This window comes from Lemur catta, chromosome 18 (assembly GCF_020740605.2).
Source record: "Lemur catta isolate mLemCat1 chromosome 18, mLemCat1.pri, whole genome shotgun sequence".
Lineage (NCBI taxonomy): Eukaryota > Metazoa > Chordata > Mammalia > Primates > Lemuridae > Lemur > Lemur catta.
Window position 1 is genome coordinate 15693508 of NC_059145.1, and position 7661 is coordinate 15701168.

General features: G+C 37.5%; 1 non-coding gene across 1 annotated transcript; it reads right to left on the reverse strand.

Annotated features, from left to right (window-relative positions):
- Nucleotides 1-905: 905 nt before the first annotated feature.
- On the reverse strand, nt 906-1076 carry LOC123623718. Its single transcript, XR_006729998.1, has one exon. It is a non-coding gene; the product is annotated as a U1 spliceosomal RNA (small nuclear RNA).
- Between the last annotated feature and the right edge of the window lie 6585 nt (nt 1077-7661).

Consider the following 7661-nt stretch of genomic DNA (forward strand, 5'->3'; position numbering starts at 1 on the left):
GTCTGAGGGAGAATTTATTTGTAGCCAGAAAATCTGAGATGTTCAGAAACCTTCTAAGTTGAAATCCTTAATTTGTGTGTGTGTGTGTGTGCATGTGTGTGTGTGTAATTGTGAGATATAATTTTGGGTCTTTAAAAACAAGAGGACGGGGCTTGGCTTTCCCAGATTCTTCTAATACATTCCCAGCTTATAACATAAAACCCAGGAGACAGACTTTAAACTTTCTTCCTTAAATATGTACACATTTGATTCTGATGCAGTGCATCGCAGGAGATTAGATGGTACTGAATTTCATTTAAATGTTAACTTTATACCAGATTGGTGAAAGTGATGGGATCTAGAATATCCCATATTTAAAAGGAGATATATTTTCCTTTTAGGAAAGAAGAAAAAATGATGGTAACATACCTTGCCTTTCCTTTGACATTGTTTATGGCAAAATTTTAATATAAAGCAATCCTTGCCAAAGAGTCTGAACAAATGTCTGTGGTCTTTCTGGAATTCTGCCAAAGAGCGTGCAGCTTTTTATGACTTGCCTCAACACACAGAGACAATGGTGACCACCATGGAAAATTTACACACCCCTTTCATTATGGGTGAGCAGAATGACTTCTGCCCACCAACCTACTAATGGCTACCAGGAACAATGAGCCAAGTCCCTAACAAGGCATGCATCATTATCTCCAATTTCTTTGTACTGAGGTCCCAGAGGGCTGTGCATGCTGCTAGTTGGCACTAGATCATGCTGGAACTGGGCATCCTGCTCATGCTTAACACACAAAACAAGCTCTGCCTTCCAAGGAAGCGTGTCTCCAAGGTGACCAAAAAGACATGCATGGAAGGGTACTTATCTTTATTTTTAACCCACAGACAATTAAACTTTACTATTAGTAAGATTTGGTTAGGCTATAATGCAGTAACAATGATCCCCAAATCTTAGTCAACACAATCAGAGTTTACTTACATTCTAATTCCAGTGCATTCTGGGCAGCCCTTCTGTATCTTGTGCAATAGATACGCCTCGTCCTGGGAAAACCATCTTTGTGATCATGGTATCTCTGCTGCCAGGTAAGTATTCCTTCTATATCTTGTAGCTATGTCATCTGAAATGGAGTCTAAGGATACCACAGGAAAGAGGAATGAATGAACTATCTCAGCCCAGACATAAAATGTGTCATTGGTAAACCTAGATCCATGGCTCTAGCACAAATGCAAGGCAGGCTGGGAAATGTAGGGGAATACATGAAATAATTGGTGAGCACTAAATATTCTGCAATGACTACTCTGTAAAAATCTGGGGGTCTTTATGCTAAAACAGAAAACTTTTTTTGTTTTTTAAAAAGGAAAGAAACTTATTTTGCATATCACTTGAGGTTAGCCTTGGAAGCTATTTTCTCCTGGTGAAATCTTAAACAAATGGAAGGATATATGGAATTTATTGAGCTTATTTCTCTATTTTGAGCAGAGCAATTAGCCATTAATTTACTTTACCAGTCTGACTCAGATGATTTTGTTTACTTATACTAATGCCTGGAGTTCAACTGGAACAGTATTAAGAACTTAAGCTCTAGAGATAAATTGCTTAGCTTCAAAACATGTCTCTACTACCTGTTAGCTGCTGCTTGGGCAAGTTGTATTATCTCTCTGAGACCAAGTGTCCACATTTGTGAGAAAGAACTGATGGCACTTATAAGACACAGATTAGCTACCTGGGCTAACATAAGGACTAGTGTATAGTACAACATTTGCCACACAGTACTTACTCAATAATGCATCGATATTTTAGATAAGCAAAGTCAAACTTTCATTTATTCTGTTATCCTAGAGTTTCTTGTGATCAATTGTCAGTTCACTAGTCATGACAAATAGCCAGCAATAGCAGTTGTTGAACTTGGTACCCACATGTTTGTAGCAAGAGACAGAATACTGAAATAGATGAAGAATCACAGAGAGGCTCCGCAAGGGAACTTATTAATTCTCTGAAGGCCCAAAGTTAAGAACTGTATCTTAAAACCTCTTCATATCCTCAAAACTGCCAATTCATGCCTGGCAATAAAGTTTTTTTAGTTATATTATTGAATGCATGTATGATATTTGGATAATATCTTTTAAAAATAATGTCTGCTGATGGCCGGGCGTGGTGGCTCATGCCTGTAATCCTAGCACTCTGGGAGGCCGAGGCGGGTGGATTGCTTGAGGTCAGGAGTTCAAGACCAGCCTCAGCAAGAGCGAGACCTCATCTCTACTAAAAATAGAAAGGAATTATCTGGCCAACTAAAATATATATATAGAAAAAATTAGCCGGGCATGGTGGCGCATGCCTGTAGTCCCAGCTACTCGGGAGGCTGAGGCAGTAGGATCACTTAAGCCCAGGAGTTTGAGGTTGCTGTGAGCTAGGCTGATGCCAGGGCACTCACTCTAGCCCGGGCAACACAGCAAGACTCTGTCTCAAAAAAAAAAAAAATAATAATAATGTCTGCTATTGTGTTTGAAAGGCAGCCTACAAAATCTAAATTGATTAACTTCCTTGTGCCATAGTCATACTGAATCCTGAGCCCAAATCTATGCTTTTTAATGCTTTAAACTTTCTCTTTGTGTTTTTTTAGTTAATCATCAGACCTCACAAAATGACTAATTTATTTTTTGTCAAAAAATTAACTAGATATGCCTTCCATAAAATAGTTTCTTATTTGTTGTTATTTGGTTTTGACTTTGGAAGCTTTCCATGGGGGAGAGCACAGCAACTCCAAACTGCTAATTCCAAGATAATCCCAGTTGCATTAAACTGACTGGTGAATTAACTTAGCCACTGACTGAGATTTATTTGTGAATGGTTGAGATATTTGGTTGGCAGTAAGCTATAGAATTTGAGTACCTCCTTTTTGTGTGTCTTAATTATGTCTAATGAGATATTTTCTGGAAGAAACAAGCTGCACGCATTCTGTCTACAATTCTACATCAAAGCCATGTTGTGTCGACCCAAAGGGTTCTTCTCGTTAATTGGATGGCTGTGAGTGTAGTAATCAGTGACAAGGTTTAGAAAGGTGCCAGAAGTTAGCTTCTCTTGTTTCACTGGGGGCTAGCAAATGGGAGTTTCATTTATTCATTTATTTATGTGAGAATAGCTGAAACCAATTAAGCAAAAATGATTCCAAATGCTAAGAATACATCCTCTAATGCAAAAATAAATTAGCATTTATATTCTTTAAAAACATTCACAGATGAGTGCATTCCACTCTAACTAATGGCACTCATATTAATATTTATGGCCTATGGGATATCATTGACCATTAAGTAGCTCTTTATTTTAGAGCATGCATGAGAAATGACACTGAAAAAACTTTCTCCAAAGTACAGAACAAGTTAACACAGTCCAGGTTTGAGAATCCATGGTGTAGAAGGGTAAAGTCTTAATTATATAAGAATTTCACATGATAAACAGCTGTTAGTAATCTAGAGGATCTCATGAAACAAGAAATCACTGGGGACCAAATAAAGGGCAAAAATTTCAACAAACAAACTGTCAGAACAGCCTGGTATGAAATTGAAGCAAAAAGCTGGTATCTGCCAAGGTAAGAATCTTTATTAAAGTTGCTCAAATTATAAAGTTGTTACAGCCCTGAAAATCAGCTCCCAGTAGCAGACTGCTGAAGATGTTTAACAGGTGGGCTGGTTTGGATTCTATAAAGCCCTTCACTATACTGGAGATGAGAAAAAAGAAAAGATTCAATATTTTAACGATGAATTAACTTCACACACATGTTGGAGACTGTTCCCCAATATGTCTTGAAAATTAAAATGTTTATCACATTAAAGGCTTCGGTACAAGCTACTGACACTTGAGAGTCTCCTGCAGTTGGAATTCGTTTAGACTGGGTAGCTGTTGGATAGAAGTTATTATACAGAGGTCATGGACAAGATTGACAGGGGCTGGCTAGGTGGGAGGGTATGCAGTGACCAGGGACTGGCATGAGAAGTGGACCTGGAAACCAGAAAAATAAAATGAAGATTAAGGAATATGCAATTACTAGGATTCAGAGACGTAAGTACTAAACATCAGCACAAAAAGGGTACCTTGAGGCCAAGACTCTGATCTGGTCTAAGCCGACGTTTCGGATAGAAATAAATGAAAAATCCCGAACAACACTGAGGTAAGAGCAGATAAGTGATTGCACCTAGGCAGAAAAAGCAACTGGAGGTACAGGAAGTAGATGTTGATAATAGGTTGAACAGCACAGTGCCTATGGATGTCTGTTATCTCACCACAGGGACCACAGAACTGAGGTTTATTCTTTCTCATTGCCTTGCCACCTCTTCACTTTAATGTGATATATTTTAATATTATATCCATTTCCTTTGCTTTGGCATGAACCTAGACTGCTGGATTTCATTCAAGAATTTAATATAATTAAAGATGAGAAAGATGGCCAAACTTATTATACTTAAATGCAGCCTCACCAGGCTGCATTGGATATTGGAAAAGAAAGCACGATACAGCCAGATTGTCCTGAGTTTGAAATTTGATATTATTTTCTCCCTTTCTTAGTGTTAGTAAGAAATTTGGGTGAGTTGCTTAACTTCTGTGAGCTTCAAATTCCTCTTAACTGAAATGGCACCACAAGATGTATCTCCAGCCTTGTTTGAGAGTCATATGAGGATGTAGACTAGAACCTAGAATGTCTGAACAGCTTAATAATGATTGCTGTTTTCGTCCTTCTGAATCCTCTCTTAATTATTGCAAAGCAGAGAACACAGCGTCATTTCCATAGCACCGACAATTGGCAGGAACTGGTAGTAACTTCCTTGTTTAGACAGAATATGCACTCTCCAGATGGCCATGGTCACTATGCAATTTTATTTATTCACTTACAATACCTGCTTGGTCTTTATAGGCATAGGGATGGGTTACCCTTATGTAAAGTCATAAATAAGTGTTGATCAGGACCTCAGTTTTTACAAAATTCAAATGTACACAAATGAAATGGCAAAATTTCTTGAACATAGTATTCAACAACTGAATGAACCTGGTATCTTTGTACTAAAGTCCCTGATGCCTAACAGTCATTTTCAATCCATTTTCATTTTGATAGTAAATCGTTTTTCCTGTGTTGACATTTTCACATAGAATTTGAAGCAGGACGAACCTTCAGGATTTCCCAGTGCATACTATTTATTTGCTAAATAAAAAAACTGAGGCCTACAGAGGGAAAGATCTTAGTGTGGTAGAAGATTGCATAGTGGTAGAACCAGGAATAAAACCTGGACCACCTTATTGACTGTTGTTTAAAGCTTTTTCAACTATATCTCTAATTTCCTCCTGAATGAGTTTACACATAAAACATTTAGTACAATGCCTGGCACAGACTCAACACTCAATGAAAGTTAGCTGTTAGAATGATTTCCAACTGTTTCCTTTGTTTGCCCTGTTTCCTGTGTCTACGATATTCTCTTTTCATGAATCATGGCCTGACCTGTACTTCAAGTCTTACTTTGGACTCTGTCTGTTTTTTGTTACTACATATATGATGCTGGCTCTTTTTCCTATGAATTCCAGTAGCAACAGTTTCCATATCACTTCGCAAAACTTAATCTATTACCTAGTGTTGTTACTGTGTTTCTTTTTTTGTATGTGTATTACCATCTTCCCCCCAAAACTTCAATTCCATTGTGGGGGGATCTTTACACTGTGCATATACTGCAGTGTGCTTAATATTTTGCGGATGGATTGAGTAACATGCACTTCTAGATTTCTGAGTAACACATCCATAAAACTGGTGCCAACTTGGTACACCTATATCCTATGTCATCTATGGTTGTGGACGCTGAAGCATTGTAGCAATGTTATGAAAAACAAAAGTTTAAGTTAGATGATAGGAAATACTTCTAACTTTTCTAGAACTGCTAAGCTTGAACTTTATAAGTACAGTGCCTATGCCAATCCTTGATAAAGAGAATGGAATACCTTGCTTCATTCACATTTCAGAGGCTAGATGATTCATTACAATGGCAAGCATCATCACACTGGCTACACACCTGTTAATGATTAGTAAATGGGTCATATTGCTAATGCAGAGGGTGAGTGTGAGAATTGGAAGCAGAAGCTGTTAAGGAATAATTTTGAAACAAGGGCTTGTTTATTCAGCAGTGCATGTATAAAGTGGTTTCTCTTATTTTCACTTCAATGATGAGAGCTCTCTCCAAAATGGAATTGGCACATTTAGGTTGAAGGCATACAATTTGATAAAACTGTGCACAAATGCACAAATGAGTTAATCATGAATAATAATACATCCTTGATTCAGCCATAGTTTTGCAACATGACTTAAAGTTCTTTTTCTTCTGGCTTTTTAAAATTTCTAATCTGAAGCAAATGTGAATTTTAATATGGCAGGTGTATGTGGCATAATGGGGCATATCAATATGGTACCATGGAAAATGGAACCAGTGGGTGTCAAGAATTTTACAGCTCAATAAGGCCTTGATCTGGGTAGAAAGGAATTTGAGTTATAAAGACTTTATTAATCAAGGAAAAAAAAAGTACCTTAGAAGTTAGTTCAACGTGAAACTGTTTCTGATTTCTTTCCTTCCTCTTCCGTTCTTGACTTCCATTTGACTTATGAATCTGAGCAAGATCAAGGTAACTTTGGATTAATGGAAAATGTGGCTGCTCAGATTGCAGGGTGCTTTCCTCTGAGTGTTAAGACTTGCAGTGTGTTTTAAGTAGAAACCAAGATCAAGCTCCTAAGTGTAGCTGATAAACTTACAGTAAGTCAGTGAGTAGGAGAGAATGATATACCAGGTAGATCTTGAGTAATAAGTCACATCTCTGACATGAACGAAATTACTTTGAGTCTTATAGCATACTCCAAATCTTACTGATATTGGTTACCCAAGAGATTGTAAACTGTCATTTTAAAAGTATTTCCCTAGTTGCTAAGAAGAATATTTTTCCCTCTCATTAAATCCTGTATTATTTTCTTTATGAGATTTCCCAAAATGCTACTTCAATCATAGCAGAATGCTAGCAGAATGATACCACCAGGTTTACATATTTTTTTAAAAAATAAGTTGCCTCCTATGTAAAATAAGTATTGGCACACTCATCACACACTGGTGTCTGATGAGTAAATCAAGAATTAGTGCCAAGACACAGAAATTAATGCTGAGACTGAGAAGTCTTTACAAATAGCCAACCTCAGATATTGAGACCCTACCACGCTGTATGATACATGATAAAAAGTCCTGATTCACTTTATTCCTTTATCAAACATTTACTGAGAGTCTACTATGTGCAAGACATTGTGCTTGAGGCTGGATATACAAAGGAATTGGCCCCTGTACTCCTTATGGTCTTAAGGGGAAATGATATGTAACAGAGATAAGAAATGTCATCGTTTTTTAATTACAAAAGTAGGGAGGTCGGGACAGAGAATAATCATTGTACTTGGCGATTTGTTATCACTGTTAATTTCTAAGATTACATCTTCTGTAGAGGGGTAGAACCAGAGAGCTGGTAGAAAGGAGGATATTAGGAGAGAATGGACTAAGAGAAAACACAGGCACCAAATACAGTGGATCAAGAGACTCAGGATTGAACCTGGCCATGCCACCACTGGACAATTCACTTCCAATGTCTGAGGATTAATATTCTTTGGAGATTC